Source organism: Aquarana catesbeiana, linkage group LG03 (genome assembly GCF_042186555.1).
Source record: "Aquarana catesbeiana isolate 2022-GZ linkage group LG03, ASM4218655v1, whole genome shotgun sequence".
In the NCBI taxonomy this organism is placed as follows: domain Eukaryota; kingdom Metazoa; phylum Chordata; class Amphibia; order Anura; family Ranidae; genus Aquarana; species Aquarana catesbeiana.
Window position 1 is genome coordinate 8,551,016 of NC_133326.1, and position 26,852 is coordinate 8,577,867.

At 45.4% G+C, this 26,852-nt stretch overlaps 1 protein-coding gene across 1 annotated transcript in view; it reads left to right on the forward strand.

Annotated features, from left to right (window-relative positions):
• The first annotated feature begins 1,681 nt into the window (after positions 1 to 1,681).
• Positions 1,682 to 26,852, forward strand: part of ADRA1A (adrenoceptor alpha 1A) — a 192,034-nt gene continuing 166,863 nt past the window's right edge. The window contains exon 1 of the mRNA XM_073618241.1: positions 1,682 to 1,899. The gene's annotated coding sequence lies outside the window, so the exon portion shown is untranslated. The remainder of the gene's footprint in view (positions 1,900 to 26,852) is intronic.

The following is a 26,852-nucleotide window of genomic DNA, read 5'->3' on the forward strand; positions in this document are numbered from 1 at the left end:
CAAGGGGGACCTAAAAAAGGGGGTCTAAACCGCTACTAGCAAGGGGGACCTAATAAAGGAGGTCCAACCCACTACTAACAAGGGGGACCTAATAAAGGGGCCCAACCCGCTACTAGTAAGGGGGCCCTAATAAAGGGGGTCCAACCCACTACTAACAAGGGGGACCTAATAAAGGGGGTCCAACCCACTACTAGTAAGGGGGCCCTAATAAAGGAGGTCCAACCCACTACTAACAAGGGGGACCTAATAAAGGGGGTCCAACCCACTACTAGTAAGGGGGCCCTAATAAAGGGGGTCCAACCCACTACTACCAAGGTGTACCTAATAAAGGGGGTCCAACCCGCTACTACCAAGGTGTACCTAATAAAGTGGCTTGTGAGTGTACATTCCTTGCTAAAGAACATTATTTTTTATAAAGTTGTTATGGGTAAAGGTCTGATTTTTTAAAAAATGTGTCACTCAGCATTATATTCTCCGGAGCCTCTGCTTTCAGAAAATCTATAATGTTTGGGGGTTTCCAAGTCATTTTCTAGAAAAAAATAAATAAATGCTGATTTTCACGCGTGTGAAAAATGTGTAAATTGCCCCGGACAGCAAGTGGTTACAAATGCGTTTAATTTCATTTGGTGTAAACGAGTTATAAATGTAATGAATAGATTGTAAGCTCTTGTGAGCAGGGTCCTCTTAGCCGTCTTGTATTTTATTGTATTGTCTCCCTGAATATTGTAACGTGCTGTGTAAACTGTTGGTGCTATAAATCCTGGATTATAATAATAATCATATCCATAAGAATAATAGAAGAATATTTTAATAATAAAAATTAATAATAATTAAAAATAATCATAAGAATAATATATTAATAATAATTGATAATAATGATAATAATCATAAGAATATTATAATAATTAATAATAATGATAATAATCATAAGATACATATATTAATAATTAATAATAATGATAATAATTCATAAGAATAATTTAATAATAATTAATAATAGTGATAATAATCATAGCTGGATTTTGTGTTGCAGGGAGAGAACATTTCAGATATGCAGCAAATTGCAGCAAATGTGACTTTATCTTGCAAAAGTGTGAGCAATGGAGGAGATTTATAATTATGGCAAATAAGCAGCAGTGAATGATTGGGGGGCAGTGAATGATTGGGGGGGGCAGTGTATGATTGGTGGGGGGGGCAGTGTATGAAGGGGGGGCAGTGAATGATTGGCGGGGGCAGTGAATGATTGGGGGGGTAGTGAATGATTGGGGGGGCAGTGAATGATTGGGGGGCAGTGAATGATTGGGGGGGCAGTGTATGATTGGGGGGCAGTGAATGATTGGGGGGCAGTGAATGATTGGGGGGGCAGTGAATGATTGGGGGGGCAGTGAATGATTGGGGGGGCAGTGAATGATTGGGTGAAGGGGGGGGGGGCTATGGCAGCTTTCTGGATAGGCTCCCTATCTCTCCATGGATTGCTGGGATTGCCCTCCTCACCATGCACTGACAGATGGTACTTGTAGTGCCACACAGATGGAGCATCGAGGATGATCCTTCTCTATGCATCTGTAATTGTCGGCTGACGTCTGTAGTCTCACACACAGCGCTGCAGGCTGCATTGGTCTTGTAATGGAATGTGATGATCATTCATAGTGGGAGCACTGGGCTGGGATTGCTGGGCTGGGATTGCTGGGAGTGCGCTCATACACTGCACAGTACGGTAGGAGGGGAGATGTGTGCGGGGATGGGGAGATCTCCAGTCTCAGGATTCGGGTGTCCGGGTGAGGATCGGGCGGAGGACTGATTGGGGGGGGACTATGCTGGGAAGGAGGACTTCTCCTTGCAGAGGAATGGAATGGTGTGACATGGAAGGTGACATCTGGAGATCAGGCATGCCATAAGGTGAGTGATTGATTCTTGCTTCTATCAGTCATTGATTGGCACATCGATCAGTAGGAAGTCATTTGCATTGGGGGCAGTGTGGGGATGTGGGGTGTTCAGGTCTGGGGTCGGGATTGGTCGGGATCTGGTCATTCTGGTGACACTTTGGAACATTTTCAGCTTTTGTCGGATTTGTCGGATCTCTCTGTAAGTTCGGGAAACTGTTGCATTTCTACATTACTGAGAGATGATATTCAGGGAAACTACAAATCTGTGTCCCGAGGATCAGCCTCATCTCTGTGTCCTGAGGACCATCCTCATCTCTGTGTCCCAAGCATCAGCCTCATCTCTGAGTCCTGAGGACCATCCTCATCTCTGTGTCCTGAGAGTCAGACTCATCTCTGTGTCCTGAGGATCAGCCTCATCTCTGTGTCCTGAGGACCATCCACATCTCTGTGTCCTGAGGATCAGCCTCATCTCTGTGTCCTGAGGACCATCCACATCTCTGAGTCCTGAGGACCATCCTCATCTCTGTGTCCCGAGGATCAGCCTCATCTCTGAGTCCTGAGGACCATCCTCATCTCTGTGTCCTGAGAGTCAGACTCATCTCTGTGTCCTGAGGGCCATCCTCATCTCTGTGTCCCGAGGATCAGCCTCATCTCTGTGTCCTGAGGACCATCCACATCTCTGTGTCCTGAGGATCAGCCTCATCTCTGTGTCCTGAGAGTCAGACTCATCTCTGTGTCCTGAGAGTCAGACTCATCTCTGTGTCCTGAGGGCCATCCTCATCTCTGTGTCCTGAGGATCAGCCTCATCTCTGTGTCCTGAGGACCATCCACATCTCTGTGTCCTGAGGATCAGCCTCATCTCTGTGTCCTGAGGACCATCCTCATCTCCGTGTCCTGAGGATCAGCCTCATCTCTGTGTCCTGAGGACCATCCACATCTCTGTGTCCTAAGGATCAGCCTCATCTCTGAGTCCTGAGGACCATCCTCATCTCTGTGTCCTGAGAGTCAGCCTCATCTCTGTGTCCTGAGGACCATCCTCATCTCTGTGTCCTGAGGATCAGCCTCATCTCTGTGTCCTGAGGATCAGCCTCATCTCTGTGTCCTGAGAGTCAGCCTCATCTCTCTGTCCTGAGGATCAGCCTCATCTCTGTGTCCTGAGGACCATCCTCATCTCTGTGTCCCAAGGATCAGCCTCATCTCTCTGTCCTGAGGATCAGCCTCATCTCTGTGTCCTGAGAGTCAGCCTCATCTCTATGTCCTGAGGACCATCCTCATCTCTGTGTCCTGAGAGTCAGACTCATCTCTGTGTCCTGAGGATCAGCCTCATCTCTCTGTCCTGAGGATCAGCCTCATCTCTGAGTCCCAAGGATCAGCCTCATTTCTCTGTCCCGAGGATCAGCCTCATCTCTGAGTGCTGAGGACCATCCTCATCTCTGTGTCCCGAGGTTCAGCCTCATCTCTGTGTCCTGAGGACCTTCCTCATCTTTGTGTCCTGAGAGTCAGACTCATCTCTGTGTCCTGAGGACCATCCTCATCTCTGTGTCCTGAGGATCAGCCTCATCTCTGTGTCCTGAGGACCATCCTCATCTCTGTGTCCTGAGGGTCAGCCTCATCTCTGTGTCCTGAGGATCAGCCCTATCTCTGTATCCTGAGGATCAGCCTCATTTCTGTGTCCTGAGAATCAGCCTCATTTCTGTGTCCCGAGGGTCAGCCTCATCTCTGTGTCCTGAGGATCAGCCTCATCTCTGTGTCCTGAGGGTCAGCCCCATCTCTGTGTCCTGAGAATCAACCTCATTTCTGTGTCCTGAGGATCAGCCTCATTTATGTGTCCTTTGGATCAGCCTCATCTCTGCATCCTGAGGATCAGCCTAACTTATTTAACTATTTCTGGAGATCTACCGTATGTCTTGAGGGTCAATCTCAGTTCTATGTCTTCAGGATCCTTCTCATCTCTGTGTCCCGAGGATCAGCCTCATCTCTGTGTCCTGGGGATCAACCTAATATCTGTGCCATGAGGATCAGTCTCATTTCTGGAGATCTACTGTATGTCTTGAGGTTCAATCTCAGTTCTATGTTTTCAGGATCCATCTAATTTCTGTGTCCTGAGGATCAGTCTAAATTCTGTGTCTCGAGAGTCAGCCTTATCTCTGTGTCCTGAGGATTAGCCTCATCTGTGTGTCCTGTGGATCAGCCTCATTATTATTATTATTATTATTATTATTATTGTTGTTATTATTATAATACAGGATTTATATTATGCCAACAGTTTGCGCAGCGCTTTACAACATGAGGGCAGACAGTACAGTTAGAATACAATTGAATAAGGAGGAACCAGAGCTTACAATCTCTGTGTCCTGAGAGTCAGCCTTATCTCCGTGTCCCAAGGATCATCCCCAGTTCTATGAGTTCTATCCCCAAGTTATATGAGTATCAGCTACATCTCCGTGTCCTGGGGTCACTCTCAGCATTATGTCCCAAGGATAAGTCTAGACGAGCCTTTCTTAACCTTTTCAACACAGAGGAAACCTTGAAATAACTTTCTGGTCTCAGGGAACCCTCTGCTAATAATGACTATTATCTACTCAACTCATCATACATTAGTGTGATGGTCAGCGGGAAGAATGCTCCTTACAGAGAACTACTGTAAAAAAGATCAATGGTGTCAGTGGGAACTTATCTGAAAGGTAGAAACCCCGAGCAACCTCTGGAGGAACTCTGGTTGAGAAAACCTGCTCTAAACTACTTCTTCAGGATCAGTCTTATCTCTGTGTCCTGGGGGTCACTCTCAGCCCTGTTTCTTGAGGGCCAACGTAAACTCTGTGTCCTGATTGTCAGTCTAAACTCTGCCTCTGGGATCACTCTCAGCTCTGTATCCTGATAATCAGCCTAATTTCTGTGTCCCTAGGATCAGACTCTGTGTTCTGAGGATCAGCCTTATCTCTGCAGTTCTGTTTCCTGAAAATGTCTCATCTCTGCGTCCTGAGGATCAGTTTCAGCTCTGGTCCTCCTGTGAATCAGCCTTATCTCTGCAGCTCCGTGTCCTGAAAATCAGCCTCATCTCTCTCTCTGTGTCCTGAGGATCGGTCTCATTTCTTAGGAGCTACTGTATGTCTTGAGGTTCAATCTCAGCTCTGTGTCTTCAGGATCCATCTCATTTCTGTGTCCTGAGGACCATCCTCATCTTTGTGTCCTGAGGGTCAATCTAATATCTGTGTCCTGAGGATCAGTTCCAGGTCAATGTCAGGAGGTTCATTCTCACCTCTGTGTCCTGAGAGTCAGTCTAACATCTGTGCCCTGAGGGTCAGCCTGACATCTGTGCCCTGAGGGTCAGCCTGACATCTGTGCCCTGAGGGTCAGCCTGACATCTGTGCCCTGAGGGTCAGCCTAACATGTGTGTCGTAAGGGTCAATCTAACATCTGTGTCCTGAGGGTCAGTCTCCTCTTTGCATATCTGTGTCCTGAGGATAGATTTCAGCTCTGCAGCTCCAGGTCCTAAAGATCAATCTAAGGGTGTCGTACACACTACAGTTTGATTGTACAATCCCTGTGCAAACTCTTAAATTCACCAAAACTATAGAATGTGAAGACAAATCTGAACAATCCTTTCAATGCATATCCAAATATACAAGCCCTTACATTATGTAGCAGTCAGTAGATCCAAAGGAGATTGTACAATTAGATTGTATAGTGTATGGTCAATTTAAGCTATGTGTCCTAAGGATCAATCTCAGCTCTGAATCCCATTAAGACTTGATACCCATTGGGCAACTCTATTCTGTATATCCATCTGACTTGCCACCATATGGCCCTGTCTGCAGTGTTTTGGGGTACAGTGGACAGTGCCATGTTCTGGGGTACAGTGGCGGATGGTGCAGTGTTCTGAGGTATAGTGAACAGTGCCATGTTCTGGGCTATAGTGGATGGTGCAGTGTTCTGGGGTGCAAAGGACAGTGCAGTGTTCTTGGTGTACAGTGGATGTGGTGCAGTGTTCTGGGGTACAGTGGCTGGTGCAGTGTTCTGGATTACAGTGGACGGTACAGTATTCTGGGGTACAGTGGATGTGGTGCAGTGTTCAGGGGTGCAACAGAAACGGTGCAATGTTCTGGAGTACAGTGGATGTGGTGCAGTGTTCTGTTGTACATAGGATGGTGCAGTGTTCTGGGATACAGTGGACTGTTTTCTATGACTTCTTTGCAATGAGTTCTCTGCTATGGGTTCTCTGCTATGGGCTATGTACAATGTTCTGTCTGATTTGCGTTCTCTGCCTTGAGCTGTCTATGAACTCTGTGCTACGAGCTCTCTGCAATGAGCTCTCTGCAATAGGTTCTCTCCTACTGGCTCTCTACAATGGGTTCTCTTCTATGGGCTTTCTACAATGGGTTCTCTCCTTTTGGCTCTCTACAATGTTTTCTCTTCTATGGGCTCTCTACAACGGGTTCTCTCCTATTGGCTCTCTACAATGGGTTCTCTCCTATGGGCTCTCTACAATGGGTTCTCTTCTATAGGCTCTCTACAATGGGTTCCCTTCTATGGGTTCTCTCCAATGGGCTCTCTACAATGGTTTCTCTTCGATGGGCTCTCTACAGTGGGTTCTCTCCTATGGGCTCTCTACAATGGGGTCTATTCTATAAGCTCTCTACAATGGGTTCTCTCCTATAAGCTCTCTACAATGGGTTCTCTTCTATGGGCTCTCTGCAATAAGTTCTCTCCTATGGGCTCTCTACAATGGGTTCTCTTCTATGGGCACTCTACAATGGGTTCTCTCCTATGGGCTCTCTACAATGGGTTCTCTCCTATGGGCACTCTACATTGGTGTCTCTTCTATAGGCTCTCTACAATGGGTTCTCTCCTATAAGCTCTCTAAAAATGGGTTCTCCTCTATGGGCTCTCTACAGTGGGTTCTCTCCTATGGGCTCTCTACAATGGGGTCTCTCCTATGGGCGCTCTAAAATAGGGTCTCTTCTATAGGCTCTCTACAATGGGTTCTCTCCTAAAAGCTCTCTACAATGGCTTCTCTCCTATGGGCTCTCTACAATGGGGTCTCTTCTATGGGCTCTCTACAATGGGTTCTCTCCTATGGGCTCTCTACAATGGGTTCCCTTCTATGGGCACTCTACAATGGGTTCTCTCCTATGGGCTCTCTACAATGGGTTCTCTCCTATGGGCACTCTACATTGGTGTCTCTTCTATAGGCTCTCTACTATGGGTTCTCTCCTATAAGCTCTATAAAAATGGGTTCTCCTCTATGGGCTCTCTACAGTGGGTTCTCTCCTATGGGCTCTCTACAATGGGGTCTCTCCTATGGGCGCTCTACAATAGGGTCTCTTCTATAGGTTCTCTACAATGGGTTCTCTCCTATAAGCTCTCTACAATGGCTTCTCTCCTATGGGCTCTCTACAATGGGGTCTCTTCTATGGGCTCTCTACAATGGGTTCTCTCCTATGGGCTCTCTACAATGGGGTCTCTTCTATGGGCTCTCTACAATGTATTCTCTCCTATGGGCTCACATAGCCACATAGGGGTTAATTTGCAAGTGCAGTTACTCCAGAGCTTAGTAAATGAGGTGGAACTCTGCTGACTTCCATCATCCAATCACGTGTAAGCAAAAATTTTGTTTTTTATTTTTATTTTTTGTCTTGCATGTGATTGGGTATTATTTGTAAAGTGAAGCTTCACCTCATTTACTAAGCTCTCTACAGTCTATTCGCCTTTAGTAAATCCACCCAATAATCTTACCGCCTTTGCTTTGGGTGCTTTGTCCATTCATTCTGCCACCTGATGCTCTGAACGTTTATAAATAGATGTATTATGATGGTGCGCGGGCACTGACAGCATACTAACGAGCTGGGCCCTCTGATCCCTCCTGTATTGATTTGTAATGTAACTGTACTGTCTGCCCTCATGTTGTAAAGTGCTGCGCAAACGGTTGGCGCTATATAAATCCTGTATAAGAATAATAATACTGTGCATAATGCAAACATATACTGTGTCTATGTACAAAACTCAAATCTGTCACCCACCGATAAACACAACGGCATCATTCTGAGAGGGGTGACACCATACAGACCTGTTATATAAGAGGAAGTGACATCATCCTGGAAATATCCATCATATGCCGTCCACACAAATCCTGGACAAGCATTCTGTGTCCCCATCACATCTGCAGCCAAGAAAACTGGAAAACTGGGAGGTGTTGCCCGTACCAGCCAATCAGATCCCGTCTCGCGATGCAGGTTGCAGTAAGAAATAAAACTGGAGTTTTTGGAAGCTCAAGCATGTGCATGTAAACACTGCCGGGATTTTACGTCGGGCATATTTTTATATTAGTACAGTACAGTACATTTGTGTGCATGTAGCCTAAACTGTACAGTGAGGGGAAAAGTGTTTGATCCCCTGCTGATTTTGTACATTGTACAAAGAAATTATCAGTCTACAATTTTAATGGATGGTTTATTTTACCAGTGAGAGACAGAATAACAACGAAAATATCCAGAAAAACGCATTTCAAAAAAGTTATAAATTGATTTGCATTTTGAGCAAAATAAGTATTTGATTTGCATTTTGAGCAAAATAAGTATTTGATTTGCATTTTGAGCAAAATAAGTATTTGATCCCCTATCAAATCAGCAAGATTTCTGGCTCCCAGGTGACTTCTATACAGGTAATGAGCTGAGATTAGGAGCACTCTCTTAAAAGGGAGTGCTCCTAATCTCAGCTTGTTACCTGTATAAAAGACAACTGTCCAAAGAAGCAATTAATCAATCAGATTCCAATCTCTCCACCATGACCAAGACCAAAGAGCTGTCCGAGGATGTCAGGGACAAGATTGTAGACCTACACAAGGCTGGAATGGGCTACAAGACCATTTCCAAGCAGCTTGGTGAGAGGGCGACAACAGTTGGGGCGATTATTCGCAAACGGAAGAAACACAAAATAACTGTCAATCTCCTTCTGTCTGGGACTCCATACAAGATCTCCCCTCGTGGAGTTTCAATGATCATGAGAACGGTGAGGAATCAGCCCAGAACTACACAGGAGAATCTTGTCAATGATCTCAAGGCAGCTGGGACCATAGTCACCAAGAAAACAATTGGTAACACACTACACCATGAAGGACTGAAATCCTGCAGTGCCCGCAAGTTCCCCCCTGCTCAAGAAAGCACATGTACAGGTCTGTAACGCTACGTCCCACACTCTGCTTGGGTGCTTTCGTCATATACCACTTCCTCCCAGTCTGAATATAGATATCAGATATTCCAACCGCTCACAAGCACAAAACCAGACGATACTTGTTTAGTTTCTGAACATGGACTATTTAATTAGAACCAAAATACAAGTCTTATATACAGTAGAAGAGGAGGTCCCCCCTCCTGCTCATATTACTCCAACAATACACCTGTAACCAGAAACCTAATAAACATAATTAACTAATTATCTAATCCCTTAAAGCATCCAATGTGACTCCGTGCCCTCCTGAGCATTGTTATGATTAATCAGGATTTCACTACAGGTCAGACTTGTTGTCACCGAGCTTCACACAGTAGATTATACATTATCATATAAGTATAAACACAGGACACCTTCTCACAATAGCAGGAGCTCCAGCAGGAGTCGGCCCGTCTCCTACATTGTACAGAGGCCAATGTGATCAGCTCTCTCAACTAACATGTTGAGTTCAAAATCAAACAAACCAAGAATAGTCCTTACATATATCCTGGGAGATATTGTGGATAAATATTACTGTCCCATTTTAGGTAATCCAAGATATATTTTCTCAGTCACCCTGTGCTAGGATGGCACAGGGTGACTTAGACATAAGAGGTGCATGGGGAGCTGGAACATGGATTGGGTTTCCCAATCTTTCCAAGGGATTCTTGGTTCCACGGGCCCTCCCGTCACAAGGCCTATCTGAAGAATGATTCAGAGGAGAACTGGGTGAAAGTGTTGTGGTCAGATGAGACCAAAATTGAGCTCTTTGGCAACTCGCCATGTTTGGAGGAGGAGGAATGCTGCCTATGACCCCAAGAACACCATCCCCACCTTCAAACATGGAGGTGGAAACATTATGCTTTGGGGGTGTTCACAGGACAACTTAACCACATCAAAGGGACGATGGTCGAGGCCATGCACCATCAAATCTTGGGTGAGAACCTCCTTCCCTTATCAAGGGCATTGAAAATGGAGCGTGGATGGGTCTTCCAGCAATGACAATGACCCAAAACACACGGCCAAGGCAACAAAGGAGTGGCTCAAGAAGCACATTAAGGTCCTGGAGTGGCTTAGCCAGGTCCTCCAGACCTTAAAGGAGAATTCCAGCCTGAGCTCATTCGGCTGGGCTTCTCCTATGGGTCACAGGAGTGACCCATATGGAATGATACGCACTCCTGTGACCCGGTTTGCAAAACATGACTTAGTAGTTGGATGGAAATTTGACGTTTTATATTGTAGGCCTGTAATTCTTAGGAATAACTTACTTAAATCTGTCCAAACCAGAGTCTAGTAGTAGACAGCCCCGGGTATGATAAAGTTTGAAACACAAAATCATAAATTATAATATAATAAATAACTATAAATGAATATAACAAATAATAATATAATAATAATACAAATTATTCAATAATGTAATCAAATCAAAAACACCGAAATTTTCTGAGTTGCAGAATTGTCGCTGTGATTACTTTCAGTGTCTGATGACGGATTTCCCATAAATCACTATCGCTCAATTCTGCGAGTGACTCTAAAACCCCTTTTGCTGTAAAGCGACACTTTTTGGTTGCTATGGACAATCTCCAGTTTCCAGGCAGAAAGAACAGTATATATATAATATAAAACTGCATGCCGGGCACTGGACAAACCACTAGGGACAAAAGGGAGGTGAAATGATGTGACACAGTAATGTAATCTGTAAGACTGTAGTGTGCTGTATGTATTGCGTTTTTCACTTTTTGAATTTGGCGCCGTGCTCCGTCTCCGTTCGTGGCAACGCTTCGCAGGGAACGGAGCCCGCGCTTTGATAGATTGAGCGGAGACGCGGCTCGCACACACATATCGGGGAGACATCGCAGGATCCTGGGGACAAGGTAAGTAACTTTGCCTGATCCTGCGAGGCGATCCCGAGTGTGGCTCGGGGTTACGCGTTTTTGGACTGAAAATTCACCCCAAGCCAAAAAAAAAAATGGCATGGGGTCCCCCCTAAAATCCATACCAGGCCCTTCAGGTCTGGTGTGGGTTTTTAAGGGGATCCACGCGCCAAAATAAAAAAAAAGGCGTGGGGGGTCCCCCCTACAAAATCCATACCAGACCCTTTTTCAAGCACGCAACCTGGCAGGCCGCAGGAAAGGGGGGGGGGGGGGCACTCTTTCGTAATATATTATATATATATATAATAGAGCTGCATGATTCTGGCTAAAATGAGAAACATGATTTTTTGCTTAGAAGATAGATCACAATTCTCTCACGATTCTCGCTGCGTTTAATTCTCGCTGCGACATAAAATATTGCAGCAATTGGGTCTCTGCTAAAATATATATAATGTTTGGGGGTTCCAAGTAAAAAAAAAAAAAAAATATTGATTTTAACTTAAGAAACAAGTGTCAGAAAAAGATTTAGACTTTAAGTGGTTAAATTTCCTGCATTTACACGCTGTTAAAAACTTGGCAGACTGCCCATATTTTTTTTCTTTTTTTTTTTTTTTTACAAAAAGGAAGTGTTTCCCTTTGAACTAAGAAGGAAGAGTTAGTTACAATGTTTCATATTAAAAACTTGGCAGACTGCCCGGATGTTTTCTTTTTTCTTTTGACAGCTGAGTGAGCAGATAAGTCTCTTCACTTGTTATATTGACGAATCGTCGTCGTCGTCGGGGGGGGGGGGGGGGTTGAATCGAGATAAGCGATTTTTTAACGATTAATTGTGCAGCTCTAATATATAATATTATAGTATTATAGTAATATATAGTGAGTGATGTGATACAAACACAGTAAGAGCCAGCGGATTGTTAGGAAGGTGGGAGGAATGATTTGTATACAATGTATTTATCTGTTTCCTGTTTTTATACTGTTGGGATTGTTCTTAGTAATTTAGAACCAGAACAAATTTACAATCCTAAAAAAAAACTATCTCTTTGTTTCACATCTCTGCAAAGCCGGGATAAGAAACTTAGAGATCCGTAAGTAAAAGCAGCACACTGTACACATAATCCACATAGGCACACATTTAACCCTTTGATCACCCTAGATGTTTAACCCCTTCCCAGCCAGTGTCATTAGTACAGTGACAGTGTAATAGTATTTTAACTGTATTAGTGTCACTGGTGATGTCAGTGGCAGTCAGTCAGTCTCCCCCCAGCTTCAGTTAGTGTCAGATTTTCCGCCGCAGTCATGTTATAAGTCTCTGATCACTGACATTACCAGCATAAAAAAATAAATAAATAAAAATTCCAGTATATATCCCATAGTTTGTAGACGCTATAACTTTGATGCAAACAGGGGCGGACTGGCAACTCATGGGGCCCCCCGGGCAAGAGACCCCCTGTGTCCCTGCCCACTCTCAAGCCACACCCATGTAAAGCCCCGCCAACATACATATTTCACTGCCCATGTTACAAACTTTTGTCACAGAATTTCGCTGCACTATGTTCAACAATAAATGTTTAATAAGTTAAGAAAATAAAGAAAAATGTGCAGAAATTCCTATTAGAAGTTCAAAGAATTAATATTTAAAACTTTCAGTGCCAGCCTGGGATGAGCCGAACACCCCCCGGTTCGGTTCGCACCAGAACATGTGAACAGACAAAAAATTTGTGCGAACACTGTTAAAGTCTATAAGACACGAACGTGAAAAATCAAGTGTTAATTTTAAAGGCTTATATGCAAGTTATTGCCATAAAAAGGGTTTTTGGGACCCGGGTCCCTGCCCCAGGGGACATGTATCAATGCAAAAAAAGTTTTTTTCGGGAGCAGTGATTTTAATAATGCTTAAAGTGAAACAATAAAAATGAAATATTCCTTTAAATATCGTGCCTGGGGGTCCCCTTAGTATGCCTGTAAAGTAGCGCATCCTTCCCATGTTTATAGCAGTACCGCAGCAAAATGACATATCTAAAGGAAAAAATGTCATTTAAAACTGCTTGATGCGGCTGTAATGTATTGTCGGATCCCGGCAATATACATAAAAAAAATTGAAAAAAATGGTTCCCCCCTCAGCTCCATTATCAGGCCTTTCAGGTCTGGTATGGATTTTAAGGGGAACCCCACGCCAAGTAAAAAAAAAATGGTATGGGGGTCCCCCCCAAATTCCATACCAGACCCTCATCCGAGCATGTGACCTGGCAGGCCGCAGGAAAGGGTGGGGGGACGAGATCCACCCTCCTCCTGAACCATACCAGGCCACATGCCCTCAACAATACCACCAAAAAAAAAGCTCTATTTGTGAGAAAAAAAGGCCGTCAATTTTGTTTGGGAGCCACGTCACACGACCGCGCAATTGTCAGTTAAAGCGACGGAGTGCCAAATCTCAAAAACAGTGATAGAACCACAGAACGTCAGTGTGAACCCACTTGAAGGAACATGGACAATTACTCCCATAGGTTGGCTAAAAGAAAACTCTTTGGATAGAGTTAATGAAAGGGTCTGCCGGAGGACCACCGAGGAAAGAGGGGGAGTGAGAGAGATAGGAAGGGAGGAGGGGAGAGTCCGGTCACATGGACAGTGCTAACTCACTTGTATGGTCTCAGGAGGTTCACTGGCTCTGCCGGAGGCTTCTGTAGCTGTCGGCCACTTGTTTAACCCATTCCATACCGGGCACTTTCCCCCCTTCCTGCCCAGAACAATTTTCAGCTTTCAGCGCTGTCTCACTTTTAATGACAATTGCGCGGTCGTGTAACACTGTACACATATGACATTTTTATCATTTTCTTCCCAAAAATAGAGCTTTCTTTTGGGGATATTTGATCACCTCTGGGGTTTTTATTTTTTGCTAAACAAACTAAAAAAGACTGAAATTTTTGAAAAAAAAAATGTTTTCTTAGTTTCTGGTATAAAATTTGGTTTTCTCCTTCACTGACGGGCACTGATGGGCACTTATAAGGTGGCACTGATGGGCAGTGATGAGGTGGTACTGATATGTAGAATTGATGGGCACTGATAGGTGGCACTGATATGCAGCACTGATGGGCGGCACTGATGGGCACTGACAGGCGGCATTGATGGGTACTGACCAGTGGCACTGATGGGCACTGACTGTCGGCACTGATGGGCACTGACTGGCGGCACTGATTGGCACTGACTGGCAGCACTGATTGGCACTGGCAGGTGTCATTGATGAACACTAATAGACGGCACTGATGGGCAGCACTGATTGGGCAGGTACTGACAGGTGTTAATGCTGGGCACTGATTGGCACTGTGATGGACACTGATTGGCACTATGGTGGACACTGATTGGCACTTTATTGAGCACTGACAGGAGTTAATGATGGGGCACTGACTTGGCAGCTGCTGGGCACTGATTGGCAGCTGATGAGTACATTTGATGGGGGCTGTGCTGATAATCAATATGCTGATTATCGGCACAGACCCCCCTCCCCCTCTGACAGGGATCCCCACCGATCAGCGCAAACCAAGGAATGCCGTTTACCGGCACTTCCTGGTTCACGCGATGATCCGCGGTGATTGGTCACTGCTGATCATGTGGTAAGAATCCTCCGTCAGACGGCTTTTTTTGTAACCACTACTATTCCTTAATATTTGCTTGTGAAATTTATGACTGCAGCAATTTAGAAATTGGATGAAACGTTGGGCACTGTAAAACACTTTCTTATAGATAAATAGTGCATTTTCTATATAGCTATAGAGATCAGGCCAAAAGGAGGAGGAAAGAGGGACATTGCTCCAAATCAGAATTTTTAAAGGAACAATGTAACAAAATAAAATAAATAAGGAAAAAAAAAACGCGTATGTAAGTCGCACCCGCAAATGTAAACGGTGGTCAGATCACACATGTGAGGTATGGCCGCCACGATCATCTGAGTGAGAGCAATAATTCTAGCAAAAGACCTCCTCTGTAACTCTAACCTGGTAACTGTTACATTTTTTTAAAGCATCGATTATGGAGATTTTTAGGTCCCGTCGTTTGTCGCCATTCCACGAGCGTGCGCAATTTCAAAGTGTGGCATGTTAGGTATCTATTTACTTGGCGTAACATCATCTTTTACATCATACAAAAAAATTGGGCTAACGTTACTGTTTCGTTTTTTTTTTTTTAAACTCATGAAAGTGTCTTTTTCCCCAAAAAATTGCGTTTGAAAGACCGCTGCGCAAATACCGCGTGACATAAAATATTGCAATGACCGCCATTTTATTCTCTAGGGTCTCTACTAAAATCATATATATATATAACCTTTGGGGGTTCTAAGTCATTTTCTAGCAAAAAAAATACGGATTTTAACTTGTAAGCAACAAATGTCAGAATTAGGCATGAAAGGTTTTATTGAAACATTGATTGAAGCAGTGAAAAAATCGAATGAACGACATAATGATAAATGAGAAACTAACGTCCCTGGCTTCTGACACGCACAGTAAATTTCTTAGAGTCTGGCAACCATGGATATCATACAACCAACCCTCCAGGTTCGATAACCTGCTTTTGTCAATCTAGAGGCCTCCGGATGCCCCCCCCCCCCCCCCCCCCCAGAATGGACTCCTCACTTTTTTCTGCCCCCCCCCCACCTTTTTTTTTTCTCTTTTTCTTCTTGATTCCCCCCTATTCTCTGCTGTCAAATTATTCTCTACTATTTTTGTCTTTTAGTGTAATCTCCTTTGTGACTCTTGTTATTAAGGAGTCGATTCACTTATGATGGTTACAGCGATACGAGTCAACCAAAAATTAATAAACTAGACCACAACCTTATTTTTATGTCTTTTATTTATAATTATCTTGTGGTTGATATAAGAATAGATGCGCCCTTTTATGTTGTTTCTTCCTCCTTTATTATTTACTTTACATATACACCCAATGAACAACATATTTTGGGACATGGATTGCATTTTTGCTATGACACAATGTGATTCTTCTTTTTCTTTATATATATCCTTATTTTTCTACATTTTTGTCATGAATATTAGTACCACTAATGTAGCAATCCCTCGGCGGGGATCCTCCCTTCATATTCTGTTCAGTGGAACCGTCACATTGTTGCATATGTCTGTTGTATTCATTTTTCTATCAATAAAACCTTTGTAAAAGAAACATTGCAACTGCCCCCCATATGTTACATAATAACGGTGATAAAATGTGATGACTACAACCGTTCTTATGTAACATATGTAGGGCAGTTTCAATGTTTCAATAAAAGAGTTTGGGATTTTTTTAATTGCGATGGTTTTTTGGTGCCTCTCAGTCCACTTCTTGTAAAAAAACGTTTGTCATTATCCAGGGATGACAATCATTGGAATATCTTTACATTCTCCACATTCCGGGTGACATCAGAAGACAATCGATGAGCTCCGGATTCTACAAGCGGGATTTCCCGGAGGTGCCGCATCTGTCCCACCATCGGGGGGGGGGGGGGGGGGGGGGGGGGTCACCTCCCGCCAATCTCTGCCAATCTCTGCAAATCTGCTTCTCTTTATAACAAAGTCACGTGCTTTGATCTGACAGCTGGATATGTGAAGGTAAACGATTTAGCTTTAGATGATCGATGTCTCCTGACATGTGCCGGGTGTGGCTGTACAATACCAGCTGTGCGCTGTGATAATGTCACTGATGTGGGGGGCAAACGAATGGAAAATAATTCTTTACATCTGACACCCCCCCCCTCCGAGTCTTGCACAATTGTCGGGGTGTATTATGGTGGTATTTGATGTGGTTTCTATTTTTTGCGCTATAAACAAAAAAAGAGCGACAATTTAAAAAAAAATATATGTATATTTTTTACTTTTTGCTATAATAAATCCCTTTCATGACTAAGCCTATTTTTGACATTTGGTGTTAAAATCCGTATTTTTTGCTAGAAAATTACTTAGAGCCCCCAAACATTATATATATATATATATATATATATATATATATATATATATATATATATATATATATATATTTTTAGCAGAGAATCTAAAGAATAAAATGGCGATTGTTGCAATATTTTATATCACACGGTATTTGTGCAGCGGTGTTTTCAACGTAACTTTTTGGGAAAAGGGACACTTTCATGAATTAAAAAAAAAAAAAACAAACAGTAAAGTTAGCCCAATGTTTTTGTATAATGTGAAAGATGATGTTACGCCGAGTAAATAGAAACCAAACATGTCACGCTTTATAATTGCACGCACTCGTGGAATGGCGACAAACTACGGTACCTAAAAATCTCCATAGACGACGTTTTAAGGGTTTTTTTCACGGTTACCAGGTTAGAGTTACAGAGGAGGCATAGAGCTAGAATTATTGCTCTTGCTCTGACGATTGCGGCGATACCTCACATGTTTGATTTGAACACCGTTTACATACGTGGGCGCAACTTCTGTATGCGTTTTCTTTGCTGCGCGAGCTCGCGGGGACGGGGCGCTTTCAAAAAAAAATTGTTTTTTCTTATTTATTTTATTTATTTTTATATTTATAAATTCTGTTTAAAAAAAAAAAAATAATAATTTTTTTATCACTTTTTTTGCTGTCACAAGGAATGTAAACATCCCATGTGACAGTAATAGGTGGTGGACAGGTCCTCTTTATAGAGAGAGATCTGGGGTCTAAAAGACCTCTGATCCCTCCTTTGCACCTCAAAGTATTCAGATCGCCATTTTGGGCGATTCGGAATACTGTGTATTTTTTTTAAAACCGGCGCCATTGGCAGCCGAGTAAACGGAAGTGATGTCATGACGTCGCTTCCGTGTTTACTATTAGGAGGCTGGAACCAAGCCGCCCACAGCTTCGTTCCAGCCCGCCCCCAGCCGCCGGAGGCAGCCGATTGGTCAACGGGCCTCCCGATGGAACGGCCTGGTAAGAGCGGCGGGAGGCAGCAGGAGGAGGGGGGGCGTCCCCTCCCGCTCCTCCGGTATAACAGCCGAGCGGCTTTTAGCTGCATCGGTTGCTATCCTCGGAAAGGCGATCGCCGGCTCTAAAAAAACAGTACCGGGATGATGCCTGCAGCTGCGGGCATCATCCCGGTATAACCCTGGAAAGCCGAGGCCGCACATCTGCGTACGCTCGGCGGGAAGGGGTTAAATATCCCCCAAAAATGTATTAAAAAAACATTTTTTCCCCCCAATTTAGGCCGATATGTATTCTTCTACATATTTTTGGTAAAAAAAAATCGCAATAAGCGTATATTGATTGGTTTGCGCAAAAGTTATAGCGTCTACAAAATAGGGGATAGTTTTATGGCATTTTTATTGTTGTTTTTTTTTTTTTTTTTACTAGTAATGGCAGCGATCTGCGATTTTTATCAGGACTGCGACATAGCGGCGGACACATCGGACGATTTTGACACATTTTTTGGGACCGTTGGCATTTATACAGCGATCAGTGCGATTAAAAATGCATTGATTACTGTAAAAATGTCACTGGCAGTGAAGGGGTTAAAACTAGGGGGCGGTGAAGGGGTTAATGTGTGTCCTAGTACGTGTTCTAACTGAAGGGGGGAGGGGACTGTGCAGGGGAGATGACAGATCGCTGTTCATACTCTGTATGACGATCTGTCACTTCTCCCCTCAGAGAACCGGAAACTGTGGCTGGTCGGCAATCGGGGTTGTAAAGGTTCCTTAGAAAGGTTCAATAGGTTCAAAAGGTTCAATATAAGCGTATATATTGATTGGTTTGCGCAAAAGTTATAGCGTCTACAAAATAGAGGATATTTTTATGGCATTTTTATTGTTTTTTTTTTTTACTAGTAGTGGCGGCGATCTGCGATTTTTATCGGGACTGCGACATTCGCGCAGCCGAGCCATGTTGCCGCAGTACAACCGCGGCGGCTGGATGGCAAGCGGTTAAAGGAGCAGGATCCATTTTTTTTTTTGTTTTTTGTTTTGTTGGGTTAACAAACGCTTTAAGTGGTTAAGGCCCGATTGCGCCAAAACGCAGTGTGGGAATTTGGCGTTCCGTGCAATTTGCCTGCACCGAAAATGAACGGGCTCAACTTGCAATGCACCAGACCAACCGCATGGAAATCACAGCCGGTGTGGATCGGCTTTTAATGAATGCCGACTGTTTGAGGCGACTTCTCCTGATGAGCGCAGACAGAAGAGGACGGGAGGAACGGATTTCAGATTTGAAGCAGAACTGTAGAAATGACACAAAAGTTGGTGAAGGAATCCATTTTTGTTTGTTTTCTGCTCACCAAGAATGTGAAGAAGTTTATTATTGGAGTATGAGGTCTGGGCTGATTCCTATAGGAATTGCCGCCATCATCAGATCATATAGGAGGTCGTAGATGGATATGTTGCTATTTTGTGGTTATTCTGAACTTGTATAATCAAAAGCAGCTCCATATAAAAGGAAATAACTTGTAGAATTCACCACGACCGGCATCTACAAAGAGACTTAAAAAGACCTCACTCTACACCCTCTACAACGTGGTTACCATTGGTCCCCATTTAGCAGGGACAGCCCCTATTATGAGCAGTCTCTGCCCCTAGGGAACAAGCATTCTCAGAATTTGCCCCTTGGTACCCGGGGGGGTTCAGTGCTGGGCTAGTGCTGCCCTTAGGCACCCACGTCTCTTGCTTGGCGCTCGGTTCCAACATCGTGACTGCCCGACCTAGGCGGACCTCAGGCACTGCAGAGGTACAGAGCCCAGAAAGGCTGCTCCGTGGCTCCGATGTGCCACATGACCCCCTCACTTCTAGGAGAGGGGGGAGTGGGGGGTGTTTACAGGGAAGGGGGGTCTGTGGTCTTTACAGGAGGGGGAGAGGTCTGTACTAGGGGATCTATGGCCTGTACTTGGGAAGGGGGGGCTGTAATGGAGAGAAAATGGTGTGTACTGGGGGGGTCTGTGGTCTATGCCATGGGGGAGAGGTCTGTAAGTGGGAGGAAAGTTCTATACTGGGAGGGGTTGGGTCTGTACTGGGGTGTAGAGTTTTGTTTTGGGAGAGAGACGTCTATACTGAGAGGTAATTGGTGTGTGTGGGGGGGGGGGGGGTCTGTGCAAGAGGTAATTTTAGAAGGAGAGGTCTGTACTGGGACATCGGTGGCCTGTACTAGGGGATGGGGAAGTCTGTATTGGGGAGAAAAGGTCTGTACAGGGAGGGAGGTCTGTACTGGGGGGTCTGTGGTCTATGCTGTGGGGGAGAGGTCTGTAAGTGGGAGGGAAGTTCTATACTGGGAGGGGTTGGGTCTGCACTGGGGTGTAGAGTTCTGTTTTGGGAGGGAGACGTCTACACTGAGGGGTAATTAGTAGTGTGGGGGGGGTCTGTGCAAGAGTTGATTGAGAAGGAGAGGTCTGTACTGGGGCATCTATGGCCTGCCCTGTACTCGGGGGGGGGGGGTCTCTACAGGGAGGGAGGTCTGTACTGGGGGGATCTGTGGTCTATGCTGTGTGGGAGAGATCTGTAAGTGGGAAGAAAGTTCTATACTGGGAGGGGTTGGGTTTGTACTGGGGTGTAGAGTTCTGTTTTGGGAGGGAGATGCCTATACTGAGGGGTAATTAGTAGTGGGGGGGGGTCTGCACAAGAGGTAATTTTAGGGGGAGAGGTCTGTACTGGGGCATCTGTGGCCTGTATTAGGGGATGGGGAAGTCTGTACTGGGGAGAAAAGGTCTGTACAGGGAGGGAGGTCTGTACTGGGGGGGTCTGTGGTCTATGCTGTGGGGGAGAGGTCTGTAAGTGGGAGGAAAGTTCTATACTGGGAGGGGTTGGGTCTGTACTGGGGTGTAGAGTTCTGTTTTGGAGGGAGACGTCTATACTGAGGGGTAATTAGTAGTGGGGGGGGGGGGTCTGTGCAAGAGTTGATTGAGAAGGAGAGGTCTGTACTGGGGGAATTGGGGTGATCTGTATTAGGGGTTTGTACTTGGAGGAGGGGATAATTATTGATTCTACTGTTTACCTTGGCCTGTACGTTACATATTCCTGACCCCCTACATGCTGTGCTACACACTTCTGATCCCTGCACTCCATGCATTGCTTATTCCTGACCCCTGCACTCCATGCGTTACTTATTCCTGACCCCTGCACTCCATGCGCTACTTATTCCTGACCCCTGCACACTCCATGCGTTACTTATTCCTGACCCCTGCACTCCATGCGCTACTTATTCCTGACCCCTGCACACTCCATGCGTTACTTATTCCTGACCCCTGCACTCCATGCGTTACTTATTCCTGACCCCTGCACTCCATGCGTTACTTATTCCTGACCCCTGCACTCCATGCGCTACTTATTCCTGACCCCTGCACTCCATGTGCTACTTATTCCTGACCCCTGCACTCCATGCGCTACTTATAACTGACCCCTGCACTCCATGTGCTACTTATTCCTGACCCCTGCACTCCATGCGTTACTTATTCCTGACCCCTGCACTCCATGCGCTACTTATAACTGACCCCTGCACTCCATGTGCTACTTATACCTGACCCCTGCACTCCATGCGCTACTTATTCCTGACCCCTGCACTTCATGCATTACTTATTCCTGACCCCTGCACTCCATGCGTTACTTATTCCTGACCCCTGCACTCCATGCGCTACTTATTCCTGACCCCTGCACTCCATGTGCTACTTATTCCTGACCCCTGCACTCCATGCGCTACTTATTCCTGACCCCTGCATTTCATGCATTACTTATTCCTGACCCCTGCACTCCACGCGTTACTTATTCCTGACCCCTGCACTTCATGGGTTACTTATTCCTGACTCCTGCACTCCATGCGCTACTTATTCCTGACCCCTGCACTTCATGCATTACTTATTCCTGACCGCTGCACTCCATGCGTTACTTATTCCTGACCCCTGCACTCCATGCGCTACTTATTCCTGACCCCTGCACTTCATGCATTACTTATTCCTGACCCCTGCACTCCATGCGCTACTTATTCCTGACCCCTGCACTTCATGCGTTACTTATTCCTGACCCCTGCACTCCATGTGCTACTTATTCCTGACCCCTGCACTCTATGCACTACTTATTCCTGACCCCTGCACTTCATGCATTACTTATTCCTGACCCCTGCACTCCATGCGTTACTTATTCCTGACCCCTGCACTCCATGTGCTACTTATTCCTGATCCCTGCACTTCATGCGTTACTTATTCCTGATCCCTGCACTTCATGCGTTACTTATTCCTAACCCCTGCACTTCATGTGCTACTTATTCCTGATCCCTGCACTTCATGCGTTACTTATTCCTGACCCCTGCACTTCATGCATTACTTATTCCTAACCCCTGCACTTCATGTGCTACTTATTCCTGACCCCTGCACTCCATGTGCTACTTATTCCTAACCCCTGCACTTCATGTGCTACTTATTCCTGACCCCTGCACTCCATGTGCTACTTATTCCTGACCCCTGCACTCCATGTGCTACTTATTCCTGATCCCTGCACTTCATGCGTTACTTATTCCTGACCCCTGCACTTCATGCATTACTTATTCCTAACCCCTGCACTTCATGTGCTACTTATTCCTGACCCCTGCACTCCATGTTCTACTTATTCCTGACCCCTGCACTCCATGTGCTACTTATTCCTGATCCCTGCACTTCATGCATTATTTATTCCTGATCCCTGCACTTCATGCGTTACTTATTCCTGACCCCTGCACTTCATGCATTACTTATTCCTAACCCCTGCACTTCATGTGCTACTTATTCCTGACCCCTGCACTCCATGCGTTACTTATTCCTGACCCCTGCACTTCATGCGTTACTTATTCCTGACCCCTGCACTCCATGTGCTACTTATTCCTGATCCCTGCACTCCATGCGTTACTTATTCCTGATCCCTGCACTCCATGCATTACTTATTCCTGATCCCTGCACTCCATGGGCTACTTATTCCTGATCCCTGCACTCCATGCTTTACACACACACTCCTGCACTTCTGCACTCCATGTACTACATACTTTTGACCCCTTTACTCTGTGCATTACATACCCCTAACCCATGCTGAAAGGCTCCGCCTTCCCCACATTCCTCTTGCCACCACTTGTCTCAAGCAAATGCTTAGAGCCAAGCCCAGTTATCAAGCATCTGTCTCCTTACTAGATATGGTGTCGGGCAGCTGCTGGGGAGGGAAGCAATCTATTGACCTCATAGCTGGGATTACAAAGCAATGTAGCAGGTAGGAACATTGGAAAGAGTACTAAATGTACTTTACACTCTGGGAGACAGAGCACTGAAAAAATGAAATGAGAGTTCTATTTTGAAGGAACTATACCCTGGTTTTGAATATATTTTCTTTACTCATTATACGCCGGACAAAATTTAGAGAAATGTTTTTCTTCTTAGTAAGGTAAATATGAAATAATGCGTATGAATATACAGTTTTTTTTTTTCTTTTACAGCTTTCCAGTAAGTTGAGCCCTAGGCTCAGTTTGTCATATGTTTCATCTTACCACCTGTTGTAACAAGCATTCTGTAGCTCAGTAGCTCAAGTTGAAATGAATGCACACAAGTACAGTAGGTGACCGCAATATTGTGTCAATGTCGGCGAGATTTGACACCTGCGAGCCCCGTCGCGGGAGCCAGCACCGAGCTGGCTTGCTGATCGAGAAAGGAAAACTTTTCTTTCCTTTCACGATGAGCGACAGGCAGTGCTGACAGCTGTCTGATATGAATCATGAGGGGGAACGCAGCGCCAAATTTTAAATGAAAAAGACGGCGTGGGTCCCTCCCCCCCGGGGGGATACCAGGCCCTTAGGTCTGGTATGGATTTTAAGGGGAACCCCCTACGCCGAAAAATCGGCGTGGGGGTCCCCCCAAAACCCATACCAGACCCTTATCCGAGCACGCAGCCCAGCCGGTCAGGAAAGGGGGTGGGGACGAGCGAGCGCCGCCCCCTCCTGAACCATACCAGGCAGCATGCCCTCAACATGGGGGGTGGGTGCTTTGGGAGAGGGGGGCGCCCTGTGGGCCCCTCCACCCCAAAGCACCTTGTCCTCATGTTGATAAGGACAAGGGCCTCTTCCCGACAACCCTGGCCGTTGGTTGTCGGGATCTGCAGGCGGAGGGCTTATCGGAATCCGGGAGCCCCCTTTAATAAGGGGGCCCCCAGATCCCGGCCCTCCACCCTATGTGAATGAGTATGGGGTAGCGGTGGCCCGGCCTTCGCCGTCTTGTTCCTTCTTCTTTTCTTCTTCTCTTCTTCTCTTCTTCTTCCGATGTTGACACGACGCTGTCTCCCGCTGTTATGCTGTGTGAGCGGTGCGTGATCACTTATATAGACATGGGGCGTGGTCACCGGGTGATGTCACCTGGGGACCCCGCCCCCTTATGGCGCCAGAGTCCCTGCGCATGCTGGGACTGTGACATCACAAGGGGCGGGGTCACCGCCTATATAAATGGTTGCTCAGCTCGCACACAGCATTCCAGCGGGAGAGAGCGTCTAGTCAACATCGGAAGAAGAGAAGAGGGCACAAGACAGCGCAGAAGACTGGGCCACCTCCAGCAAAAGAGCGGCAGAAGATAGCGGAGGGGCCCGGCAGAAGACCCGGACACCGGGAGAAGAGGCCGAACACCGGGAGAAGAAGCCGAACACCATGAGAAGAGGCCGGAGAGAGCGGAGAAGTCGGAAGAAGACCCCCCGAAGTTGGAAGAAGACCCCCGGAGCTGCCTAATAAATTACTTTTAAAACCTGTGTAGTGTATTTTTTTATTGACACTTTTTTTCCTAGGTGAATGGGTAGGGGTACCATGTACCCCATACTCATTCACATAGGGGGGGGCCGGGATATGGGAGCCCCCTTAATAAAGGAGGCTCCCGGATTCCGATAAGCCCTCCGCCCACAGACCCCGACAACCAATGGGCAGGGTTGTCGGGAAGAGGCCCTGGTCCTCATCAACATGGGTACAAGGTGCTTTGGGGTGGGGGGGCCCGGGGGGGCCCGCAGGGCGCCCCCCTCCCCCAAAGCACCCACCCCCCCATGTTGAGGGCATGTGGCCTCGTACGGTTCAGAAGGGGGGGGGGCTCGCTCGTCCCCACCCCCTTTTCTGACCGGCAGGGCTGCGTGCTCGGATAAGGGTCTGGTATGGATTTTGGGGGGACTCCCACCCCAATTTTTTGGCGTAGGGGGTTCCCCTTAAAATCCATTCCAGACCTAAGGGCCTGGTATGCCCCTGGGGGGAACCCACGCCGTTTTTTTCATTTAAAATTTGGCGCAGCGTTCCCCCTCATGATTCATACCAGACAGCTGTCAGCACTGCCTGTCGCTCATTGCGAAAGGAATAAAAAGTTTCCCTTTCCCGATCAGCGAGCCAGCGCAACATGCACAGTACCCTGTTGCCGAGAACCAGCACGATGGGATCACGCTGGAAACACAATCTTGTGGTCAGGTACTGTAAATAAGAGCAGTGACTTTTCCCTCTTCAAAGGCTGGGTCCAAGTGAGAGGCAGAGTGCCTGAAAAAGGAACAGCTTTTACTTTACAAAGACCACGGTGCTCTGGGAATCCCTTTTCGTATATTAAATATTTATTTGTGAAATAAGTAATGTATAAATTGTAAAAAAAATAAATAAAAAATAAAATAAAAAAGGGCAAAAAAATAAGCACGTATATAAATAAATGTTAAAACAATCACCTAAACCATTCAGTCACCTTTTAGCTGACAAAGAGGAAGAGGTCAGCAGAACAGCCGAGCAAGTAGCCTTTAAAAAAATATATATATATTATTTTAATATTTTTTTTTGTTTGTTTTTTTAATTATTTAATTATTATTAATTATGTTTTAGCCCAGAAAATGATAAAGAAGATATGTAAAATAATTCCCAGTTTGCTTTAGTCTTTACCTGAAGCAGGGAATCATTAGAGCTAGTTGAGTCTCTGCAGCATAAATTTTATCTGGAGGAAAGTGACTCTTATCCGGTGATAGCTGACAGCTTATTCCTGGATTTGCAGCAATTTTCAATAATTAGTGACCCTCCCCATCATGTAATGTAGAGGTATATAAAATGTCTGAGGATTATCCTCATGTGTGTGCAAGATTTATCAGTGGCCAATAGAAGACTGCATATTAGAAGAGGTTTAATACTGGCGGTGTCTTATCTCCACTAATATTAACTGGTGTCATCTGATCAGAGTGCGGCGTTCCCGTTTTACAGCTCTGGCCAAAAATTTGGAGAATGACACAAATAATAATTTTTTACAAAGTCTGCAGCTTCAGTGTTGTTCAATCTTTGTGTCCGATGTTACTATGGGATACTGAATTATAATTACGAGCATTTCATAAGTATCAAAGGCATAACTAGAACCTTCAGGGCCTCCCGGTGCAAGAAACCATGAAGGGCCCCTGACCCGCAGTATGATGGGGGGGGGGGGGCAGTGGACAAGACAGGGGGCTTCCATCATAACAAATGTAGAGTGTGGTGGTCTCATCCCTTGCAAAGTGAATCATAGAAAAAAAGATCCCCCTTTAATGGGACTTTAACAGGCCACCACCTCTTAGGGTAAAAATTGAATTTTATTGAAATACTTAAAAAAGACGTAGAAGCGTCTATAACATACAAGGGTAAGTAATTTCATACTTAATAAATACAGAATCAGATCACAAAATGTATACAGGGTGAAAAAGGTAGATATACTCTCACAGGGGTGGTGTGCCCCGATACCCGACGCGTTTCCGGTATTTTGGTACCTTCATCAGGGAGTTTGAGAGTTGTAGGTATTTTGTACATATATGGATTCCCACGGAATGATTCTGTGTTCAGATAGCACCCATAGACCCTATGATCAGTTAACGTGTTTTCGTATATGCCAGACCATGGCTATATGAGACTCATACATGTATTGGGTTACCGATATCAAGAACATGTAAAGGGTGAGCCAACTAGCGAA